Source organism: Coregonus clupeaformis, unplaced genomic scaffold (assembly GCF_020615455.1).
Source record: "Coregonus clupeaformis isolate EN_2021a unplaced genomic scaffold, ASM2061545v1 scaf0645, whole genome shotgun sequence".
Lineage (NCBI taxonomy): Eukaryota > Metazoa > Chordata > Actinopteri > Salmoniformes > Salmonidae > Coregonus > Coregonus clupeaformis.
In genome coordinates, this window is record NW_025534100.1 from 1 (window position 1) to 12,500 (window position 12,500).

The 12,500-nt window shown below is 36.1% G+C and overlaps 1 long non-coding RNA gene across 1 annotated transcript in view; it reads left to right on the top strand.

Moving 5' to 3' along the window:
- Positions 1-100: 100 nt before the first annotated feature.
- The window catches only part of LOC123485330, a 13,187-nt gene continuing 787 nt past the window's right edge, over positions 101-12,500 (top strand). Inside the window, exons 1-3 of the long non-coding RNA XR_006658959.1 lie at positions 101-232; positions 312-408; positions 12,461-12,500. The exon at positions 12,461-12,500 is cut by the window's right edge and continues 41 nt beyond it. This is a non-coding gene — a long non-coding RNA (uncharacterized LOC123485330). The remainder of the gene's footprint in view (positions 233-311; positions 409-12,460) is intronic.

The following is a 12,500-nucleotide window of genomic DNA, read 5'->3' on the forward strand; positions in this document are numbered from 1 at the left end:
TGGGACTTTGAATTGAAGGATCCTGGGCGTCAGTGGAGATCTCGTCTTATCCGTGGCCTTCTCAAGCCCAGGTACTGATTCAGATAAGACCATCTTCTAAGTGACCAAAATGTAAAATAAATGATGTTGTCAACTTACCCGTGTGTGCTGCTAGATATGGTCTGAAGGTGGATATCTGGGCTGCAGGCGTGATCACCTACATCCTACTGTGTGGGTTCCCTCCGTTCCGCAGGTGAGTTCCGGAGGTGATAGTATGTTCACTGGTCTAAACGTTATGACTGGGTACACTCAGTCTCTCTCCTCTCCTACAGTGAGAATAACGACCAGGAGGAGTTGTTTGACCAGATACTCAGGGGGAAGCTGGAGTTCCCTTCCCCAGACTGGGACACAGTCAGCCTGCCGGCCAAGGTAGGAACCTGGGGGTTAGAGAGAAAGATGTGTGTGTCGATGGTATAACATTAGATGGTATAACAGGAGATGGTATAACAGGAGATGGTATAACAGGAGATGGTATAACATGAGATGGTATAACAGGAGATGGTATAACAGGAGATGGTATAACAGGAGATGGTATAACAGGAGATGGTATAACATTAGATGGTATAACAGGAGATGGTATAACAGGAGATGGTATAACATTAGATGGTATAACAGGAGATGGTATAATAGGAGATGGTATTACAGGAGATGGTATAACTGGAGATGGTATAACATTAGATGGTATAACATTAGATGGTATAACAGCAGATGGTATAACATTAGATGGTATAACAGGAGATGGTATAACATTAGATGGTATAACAGGAGATGGTATAACAGGAGATGGTATAACATTAGATGGTATAACAGGAGATGGTATAACATGAGATGGTATAACAGGAGATGGTATAACATTAGATGGTATAACATTAGATGGTATAACAGGAGATGGTATAACAGGAGATGGTATAATATTAGATGGTATAACAGGAGATGGTATAACAGGAGATGGTATAACAGGAGATGGTATAACAGGAGATGGTATAACATTAGATGGTATAACAGGAGATGGTATAACATTAGATGGTATAACAGGAGATGGTATAACAGGAGATGGGATAACAGGAGATGGTATAACAGGAGATGGTATAACATTAGATGGTATAACAGGAGATGGTATAACAGGAGATGGTATTACATTAGATGGTATAACAGGAGATGGTATAACAGGAGATGGTATAACATTAGATGGTATAACAGGAGATGGTATAACAGGAGATGGTATAACAGGAGATGGTATAACATTAGATGGTATAACATTAGATGGTATAACAGGAGATGGTATAACAGGAGATGGTATAACATTAGATGATATAACAGGAGATGGTATAACAGGAGATGGTATAACAGGAGATGGTATAACATTAGATGATATAACAGGAGATGGTATAACAGGAGATGGTATAACATTAGATGGTATAACATTAGATAGTATAACAGGAGATGGTATAACAGGAGATGGTATAACAGGAGATGGTATAACATTAGATGATATAACAGGAGATGGTATAATATTAGATGGTATAACAGGAGATGGTATAACAGGAGATGGTATTACAGGAGATGGTATAACAGGAGATGGTATAACATTAGATGGTATAACAGGAGATGGTATTACAGGAGATGGTATAACAGGAGATGGTATAACAGGAGATGGTATAACAGGAGATGGTATAACAGGAGATGGTATTACAGGAGATGGTATAACAGGAGATGGTATAACAGGAGATGGTATAACAGGAGATGGTATAACATTAGATGGTATAACATTAGATGGTATAACAGGAGATGGTATAACAGGAGATGGTATAACAGGAGATGGTATAACATTAGATGATATAACAGGAGATGGTATAACAGGAGATGGTATAACATTAGATGGTATAACATTAGATAGTATAACAGGAGATGGTATAACAGGAGATGGTATAACAGGAGATGGTATAACATTAGATGATATAACAGGAGATGGTATAACAGGAGATGGTATAACAGGAGATGGTATAACATTAGATGATATAACAGGAGATGGTATAACAGGAGATGGTATAACATTAGATGGTATAACATTAGATAGTATAACAGGAGATGGTATAACAGGAGATGGTATAACAGGAGATGGTATAACATTAGATGATATAACAGGAGATGGTATAACAGGAGATGGTATAATATTAGATGGTATAACAGGAGATGGTATAACAGGAGATGGTATTACAGGAGATGGTATAACAGGAGATGGTATAACATTAGATGGTATAACAGGAGATGGTATTACAGGAGATGGTATAACAGGAGATGGTATAACAGGAGATGGTATAACAGGAGATGGTATTACAGGAGATGGTATAACAGGAGATGGTATAACAGGAGATGGTATAACAGGAGATGGTATAACAGGAGATGGTATAACATTAGATGGTATAACATTAGATGGTATAACAGGAGATGGTATAACAGGAGATGGTATAACAGGAGATGGTATAACATTAGATGATATAACAGGAGATGGTATAACAGGAGATGGTATAACATTAGATGGTATAACATTAGATGGTATAACAGGAGATGGTATAACAGGAGATGGTATAACATTAGATGATATAACAGGAGATGGTATAACAGGAGATGGTATAATATTAGATGGTATAACAGTAGATGGTATAACAGGAGATGGTATAACATTAGATGGTATAACAGGAGATGGTATAACAGGAGATGGTATAACATTAGATGGTATAACAGGAGATGGTATAACAGGAGATGGTATAACATTAGATGGTATAACAGGAGATGGTATAACATTAGATGGTATAATATTAGATGGTATAACAGGAGATGGTATAACAGGAGATGGTATTACAGGAGATGGTATAACAGGAGATGGTATAACAGGAGATGGTATAACATTAGATGGTATAACAGGAGATGGAATAACAGGAGATGGAATAACATTAGATGGTATAACAGGAGATGGTATAACAGGAGATGGTATAACAGGAGATGGTATAACATTAGATGATATAACAGGAGATGGTATAACAGGAGATGGTATAACAGGAGATGGTATAACAGGAGATGGTATAACAGGAGATGGTATAACATTAGATGATATAACAGGAGATGGTATAACAGGAGATGGTATAACATTAGATGGTATAACATTAGATAGTATAACAGGAGATGGTATAACAGGAGATGGTATAACAGGAGATGGTATAACATTAGATGGTATAACAGGAGATGGTATAACAGGAGATGGTATAACAGGAGATGGTATAACAGGAGATGGTATTACAGGAGATGGTATAACATTAGATGGTATAATATTAGATGGTATAACAGGAGATGGTATTACAGGAGATGGTATAACAGGAGATGGTATAACAGGAGATGGTATAACATTAGATGGTATAACAGGAGATGGTATAACAGGAGATGGTATAACGTTAGATGGTATAATATTAGATGGTATAACAGGAGATGGTATAACAGGAGATGGTATAACAGGAGATGGTATAACAGGAGATGGTATAACATTAGATGGTATAACAGGAGATGGTATAACAGGAGATGGTATAACATTAGATGGTATAATATTAGATGGTATAATATTAGATGGTATAACAGGAGATGGTATAACAGGAGATGGTATAACATTAGATGGTATAACAGGAGATGGTATTACAGGAGATGGTATTACAGGAGATGGTATAACAGGAGATGGTATAACAGGAGATGGTATAACAGGAGATGGTATTACAGGAGATGGTATAACAGGAGATGGTATTACAGGAGATGGTATAACAGGAGATGGTATAACAGGAGATGGTATAACATTAGATGGTATTACAGGAGATGGTATAACAGGAGATGGTATAACAGGAGATGGTATAACAGGAGATGGTATTACAGAAGATGGTATAACAGGAGATGGTATAATATTAGATGGTATAACAGGAGATGGTATTACAGGAGATGGTATAACAGGAGATGGTATAACATTAGATGGTATAACAGGATATGGTATAACAGGAGATGGTATAATATTAGATGGTATAACAGGAGATGGTATAACAGGAGATGGTATAACATTAGATGGTATAACAGGAGATGGTATAACAGGAGATGGTATAACATTAGATGGTATAACATTAGATGGTATAACAGGAGATGGTATAACATTAGATGATATAACAGGAGATGGTATAACATTAGATGGTATAATATTAGATGGTATAACAGGAGATGGTATTACAGGAGATGGTATAACAGGAGATGGTATAACAGGAGATGGTATAACATTAGATGGTATAACAGGAGATGGTATTACAGGAGATGGTATAACAGGAGATGGTATAACAGATGGTATAACAGGAGATGGTATAACAGGAGATGGTATAACAGGAGATGGTATAACAGGAGATGGTATAACATTAGATGGTATAACAGGAGATGGTATAACAGGAGATGGTATAACATTAGATGGTATAACAGGAGATGGTATAACAGGAGATGGTATAACAGATGGTATAACAGGAGATGGTATAACAGGAGATGGTATAACATTAGATGGTATTACAGGAGATGGTATAACAGGAGATGGTATAACAGGAGATGGTATAACAGGAGATGGTATAACATTAGATGGTATAACAGGAGATGGTATAACAGGAGATGGTATAACATTAGATGGTATAACAGGAGATGGTATAACAGGAGATGGTATAACATTAGATGGGATTACAGGAGATGGTATAACAGGAGATGGTATAACAGGAGATGGTATAACAGGAGATGGTATAACATTAGATGGTATAACAGGAGATGGTATAACAGGAGATGGTATAACATTAGATGGTATAACAGGAGATGGTATAACAGGAGATGGTATTACAGGAGATGGTATAACAGGAGATGGTATAACATTAGATGGTATAATATTAGATGGTATAACAGGAGATGGTATTACAGGAGATGGTATAACAGGAGATGGTATAACAGGAGATGGTATAACATTAGATGGTATAACAGGAGATGGTATAACATTAGATGGTATAATATTAGATGGTATAACAGGAGATGGTATAACAGGAGATGGTATAACATTAGATGGTATAACAGGAGATGGTATAACAGGAGATGGTATAACAGGAGATGGTATAACATTAGATGGTATAATATTAGATGGTATAACAGGAGATGGTATAACAGGAGATGGTATTACAGGAGATGGTATAACAGGAGATGGTATAACAGGAGATGGTATAACATTAGATGGTATAACAGGAGATGGAATAACAGGAGATGGAATAACATTAGATGGTATAACAGGAGATGGTATAACAGGAGATGGTATAACAGGAGATGGTATAACATTAGATGATATAACAGGAGATGGTATAACAGGAGATGGTATAACAGGAGATGGTATAACAGGAGATGGTATAACAGGAGATGGTATAACATTAGATTATATAACAGGAGATGGTATAACAGGAGATGGTATAATATTAGATGGTATAACAGGAGATGTATTACAGGAGATGGTATAACAGGAGATGGTATAACATTAGATGGTATAACAGGAGATGGTATAACAGGAGATGGTATAACAGGAGATGGTATAACAGGAGATGGTATAACATTAGATGATATAACAGGAGATGGTATAACAGGAGATGGTATAACATTAGATGGTATAACATTAGATGGTATAACATTAGATAGTATAACAGGAGATGGTATAACAGGAGATGGTATAACAGGAGATGGTATAACATTAGATGATATAACAGGAGATGGTATAACAGGAGATGGTATAATATTAGATGGTATAACAGGAGATGGTATAACAGGAGATGGTATAATATTAGATGGTATAACAGGAGATGGTATAACAGGAGATGGTATAACATTAGATGGTATAACATTAGATGGTATAACAGGAGATGGTATAACAGGAGATGGTATAACATTAGATGATATAACAGGAGATGGTATAACATTAGATGGTATAATATTAGATGGTATAACAGGAGATGGTATAACAGGAGATGGTATTACAGGAGATGGTATTACAGGAGATGGTATAACAGGAGATTGTATAACAGGAGATGGTATAACATTAGATGGTATAACAGGAGATGGTATTACAGGAGATGGTATAACAGGAGATGGTATAACAGGAGATGGTATAACAGATGGTATAACAGGAGATGGTATAACATTAGATGGTATAACAGGAGATGGTATAACAGGAGATGGTATAACATTAGATGGTATAACAGGAGATGGTATAACATTAGATGGTATAACATTAGATGGTATAACAGGAGATGGTATAACAGGAGATGGTATAACAGGAGATGGTATAACATTAGATGGTATAACAGGAGATGGTATAACATTAGATGGTATAACAGGAGATGGTATAACAGGAGATGGTATAACATTAGATGGTATAACAGGAGATGGTATAACAGATGGTATAACAGGAGATGGTATAACAGGAGATGGTATAACAGGAGATGGTATAACAGGAGATGGTATAACATTAGATGGTATAACAGGAGATGGTATAACAGGAGATGGTATAACATTAGATGGTATAACAGGAGATGGTATAACAGGAGATGGTATAACAGGAGATGGTATAACAGGAGATGGTATAACAGGAGATGGTATTACAGGAGATGGTATAACAGGAGATGGTATAACATTAGATGGTATAATATTAGATGGTATAACAGGAGATGGTATTACAGGAGATGGTATAACAGGAGATGGTATAACAGGAGATGGTATAACATTAGATGGTATAACAGGAGATGGTATAACAGGAGATGGTATAACATTAGATGGTATAATATTAGATGGTATAACAGGAGATGGCATAACAGGAGATGGTATAACAGGAGATGGTATAACATTAGATGGTATAACAGGAGATGGTATAACAGGAGATGGTATAACATTAGATGGTATAATATTAGATGGTATAATATTAGATGGTATAACAGGAGATGGTATAACAGGAGATGGTATAACAGGAGATGGTATAACATTAGATGGTATAACAGGAGATGGTATTACAGGAGATGGTATTACAGGAGATGGTATAACAGGAGATGGTATAACAGGAGATGGTATAACAGGAGATGGTATTACAGGAGATGGTATAACAGGAGATGGTATTACAGGAGATGGTATAACAGGAGATGGTATTACAGGAGATGGTATAACAGGAAATGGTATAACAGGAGATGGTATAACATTAGATGGTATTACAGGAGATGGTATAACAGGAGATGGTATAACAGGAGATGGTATTACAGGAGATGGTATAACAGGAGATGGTATAATATTAGATGGTATAACAGGAGATGGTATTACAGGAGATGGTATAACAGGAGATGGTATAACATTAGATGGTATAACAGGATATGGTATAACAGGAGATGGTATAATATTAGATGGTATAACAGGAGATGGTATAACAGGAGATGGTATAACATTAGATGGTATAACAGGAGATGGTATAACAGGAGATGGTATAACATTAGATGGTATAACATTAGATGGTATAACAGGAGATGGTATAACATTAGATGATATAACAGGAGATGGTATAACATTAGATGGTATAATATTAGATGGTATAACAGGAGATGGTATTACAGGAGATGGTATAACAGGAGATGGTATAACAGGAGATGGTATAACATTAGATGGTATAACAGGAGATGGTATTACAGGAGATGGTATAACAGGAGATGGTATAACAGGAGATGGTATAACAGATGGTATAACAGGAGATGGTATAACAGGAGATGGTATAACAGGAGATGGTATAACAGGAGATGGTATAACAGGAGATGGTATAACAGGAGATGGTATAACATTAGATGGTATAACAGGAGATGGTATAACAGGAGATGGTATAACAGGAGATGGTATAACAGGAGATGGTATAACAGGAGATGGTATAACAGGAGATGGTATAACATTAGATGGTATAACAGGAGATGGTATAACAGGAGATGGTATAACAGGAGATGGTATAACAGGAGATGGTATAACAGATGGTATAACAGGAGATGGTATAACAGGAGATGGTATTACAGGAGATGGTATAACAGGATATGGTATAACAGGAGATGGTATAACATTAGATGGTATAACAGGAGATGGTATAACAGGAGATGGTATAACATCAGATGGTATAACAGGAGATGGTATAACAGGAGATGGTATAACATTAGATGGTATTACAGGAGATGGTATAACAGGAGATGGTATAACAGGAGATGGTATAACATTAGATGGTATAACAGGAGATGGTATAACAGGAGATGGTATAACATTAGATGGTATAACAGGAGATGGTATAACAGGAGATGGTATAACATTAGATGGTATAATATTAGATGGTATAACAGGAGATGGTATTACAGGAGATGGTATAACAGGAGATGGTATAACAGGAGATGGTATAACATTAGATGGTATAACAGGAGATGGTATAACATTAGATGGTATAATATTAGATGGTATAACAGGAGATGGTATAACAGGAGATGGTATAACAGGAGATGGTATAACATTAGATGGTATAACAGGAGATGGTATAACAGGAGATGGTATAACAGGAGATGGTATAACATTAGATGGTATAATATTAGATGGTATAACAGGAGATGGTATAACAGGAGATGGTATAACAGGAGATGGTATAACAGGAGATGGTATAACATTAGATGGTATTACAGGAGATGGTATAACAGGAGATGGTATAACAGGATATGGTATAACAGGAGATGGTATAACATTAGATGGTATAACAGGAGATGGTATAACAGGAGATGGTATAACATTAGATGGTATAACAGGAGATGGTATAACAGGAGATGGTATAACATTAGATGGTATTACAGGAGATGGTATAACAGGAGATGGTATAACAGGAGATGGTATAACATTAGATGGTATAACAGGAGATGGTATAACAGGAGATGGTATAACATTAGATGGTATAACAGGAGATGGTATAACAGGAGATGGTATAACATTAGATGGTATAATATTAGATGGTATAACAGGAGATGGTATAACAGGAGATGGTATTACAGGAGATGGTATTACAGGAGATGGTATAACAGGAGATTGTATAACAGGAGATGGTATAACATTAGATGGTATAACAGGAGATGGTATTACAGGAGATGGTATAACAGGAGATGGTATAACAGGAGATGGTATAACAGATGGTATAACAGGAGATGGTATAACATTAGATGGTATAACAGGAGATGGTATAACAGGAGATGGTATAACATTAGATGGTATAACAGGAGATGGTATAACATTAGATGGTATAACATTAGATGGTATAACAGGAGATGGTATAACAGGAGATGGTATAACAGGAGATGGTATAACATTAGATGGTATAACAGGAGATGGTATAACATTAGATGGTATAACAGGAGATGGTATAACAGGAGATGGTATAACATTAGATGGTATAACAGGAGATGGTATAACAGATGGTATAACAGGAGATGGTATAACAGGAGATGGTATAACAGGAGATGGTATAACAGGAGATGGTATAACATTAGATGGTATAACAGGAGATGGTATAACAGGAGATGGTATAACATTAGATGGTATAACAGGAGATGGTATAACAGGAGATGGTATAACAGGAGATGGTATAACAGGAGATGGTATAACAGGAGATGGTATTACAGGAGATGGTATAACAGGAGATGGTATAACATTAGATGGTATAATATTAGATGGTATAACAGCAGATGGTATTACAGGAGATGGTATAACAGGAGATGGTATAACAGGAGATGGTATAACATTAGATGGTATAACAGGAGATGGTATAACAGGAGATGGTATAACATTAGATGGTATAATATTAGATGGTATAACAGGAGATGGCATAACAGGAGATGGTATAACAGGAGATGGTATAACATTAGATGGTATAACAGGAGATGGTATAACAGGAGATGGTATAACATTAGATGGTATAATATTAGATGGTATAATATTAGATGGTATAACAGGAGATGGTATAACAGGAGATGGTATAACAGGAGATGGTATAACATTAGATGGTATAACAGGAGATGGTATTACAGGAGATGGTATTACAGGAGATGGTATAACAGGAGATGGTATAACAGGAGATGGTATTACAGGAGATGGTATAACAGGAGATGGTATTACAGGAGATGGTATAACAGGAGATGGTATAACAGGAGATGGTATAACAGGAAATGGTATAACAGGAGATGGTATAACATTAGATGGTATTACAGGAGATGGTATAACAGGAGATGGTATAACAGGAGATGGTATTACAGGAGATGGTATAACAGGAGATGGTATAATATTAGATGGTATAACAGGAGATGGTATTACAGGAGATGGTATAACAGGAGATGGTATAACATTAGATGGTATAACAGGATATGGTATAACAGGAGATGGTATAATATTAGATGGTATAACAGGAGATGGTATAACAGGAGATGGTATAACATTAGATGGTATAACAGGAGATGGTATAACAGGAGATGGTATAACATTAGATGGTATAACATTAGATGGTATAACAGGAGATGGTATAACATTAGATGATATAACAGGAGATGGTATAACATTAGATGGTATAATATTAGATGGTATAACAGGAGATGGTATTACAGGAGATGGTATAACAGGAGATGGTATAACAGGAGATGGTATAACATTAGATGGTATAACAGGAGATGGTATTACAGGAGATGGTATAACAGGAGATGGTATAACAGGAGATGGTATAACAGATGGTATAACAGGAGATGGTATAACATTAGATGGTATAACAGGAGATGGTATAACATTAGATGGTATAACAGGAGATGGTATAACAGGAGATGGTATAACAGGAGATGGTATAACAGGAGATGGTATAACATTAGATGGTATAACAGGAGATGGTATAACATTAGATGGTATAACAGGAGATGGTATAACAGGAGATGGTATAACAGGAGATGGTATAACAGATGGTATAACAGGAGATGGTATAACAGGAGATGGTATAACATTAGATGGTATTACAGGAGATGGTATAACAGGAGATGGTATAACAGGATATGGTATAACAGGAGATGGTATAACATTAGATGGTATAACAGGAGATGGTATAACAGGAGATGGTATAACATTAGATGGTATAACAGGAGATGGTATAACAGGAGATGGTATAACATTAGATGGTATTACAGGAGATGGTATAACAGGAGATGGTATAACAGGAGATGGTATAACATTAGATGGTATAACAGGAGATGGTATAACAGGAGATGGTATAACATTAGATGGTATAACAGGAGATGGTATAACAGGAGATGGTATAACATTAGATGGTATAATATTAGATGGTATAACAGGAGATGGTATTACAGGAGATGGTATAACAGGAGATGGTATAACAGGAGATGGTATAACATTAGATGGTATAACAGGAGATGGTATAACATTAGATGGTATAATATTAGATGGTATAACAGGAGATGGTATAACAGGAGATGGTATAACAGGAGATGGTATAACATTAGATGGTATAACAGGAGATGGTATAACAGGAGATGGTATAACAGGAGATGGTATAACATTAGATGGTATAATATTAGATGGTATAACAGGAGATGGTATAACAGGAGATGGTATAACAGGAGATGGTATAACAGGAGATGGTATAACATTAGATGGTATAACAGGAGATGGTATAACAGGAGATGGTATAACAGGAGATGGTATAACATTAGATGGTATAACAGGAGATGGTATTACAGGAGATGGTATTACAGGAGATGGTATTACAGGAGATGGTATAACAGGAGATGGTATAACAGGAGATGGTATTACAGGAGATGGTATAACAGGAGATGGTATTACAGGAGATGGTATAACAGGAGATGGTATTACAGGAGATGGTATAACAGGAGATGTATAACAGGAGATGGTATAACATTAGATGGTATTACAGGAGATGGTATAACAGGAGATGGTATAACAGGAGATGGTATAACAGGAGATGGTATAACAGGAGATGGTATAACAGGAGATGGTATAACAGGAGATGGTATAACAGGAGATGGTATAATATTAGATGGTATAACAGGAGATGGTATAACAGGAGATGGTATAATATTAGATGGTATAACAGGAGATGGTATAACAGGAGATGGTATAACAGGAGATGGTATAACATTAGATGGTATAACATTAGATGGTATTACAGGAGATGGTATAACAGGAGATGGTATAACAGGAGATGGTATAACAGGAGATGGTATAACATTAGTTTTAAATAATTGGAATACTGAATGTCACATGACCTCTTTTCTAGATGCTGATTGGTCAGATGCTGCAGGTGAACGCGGACACTC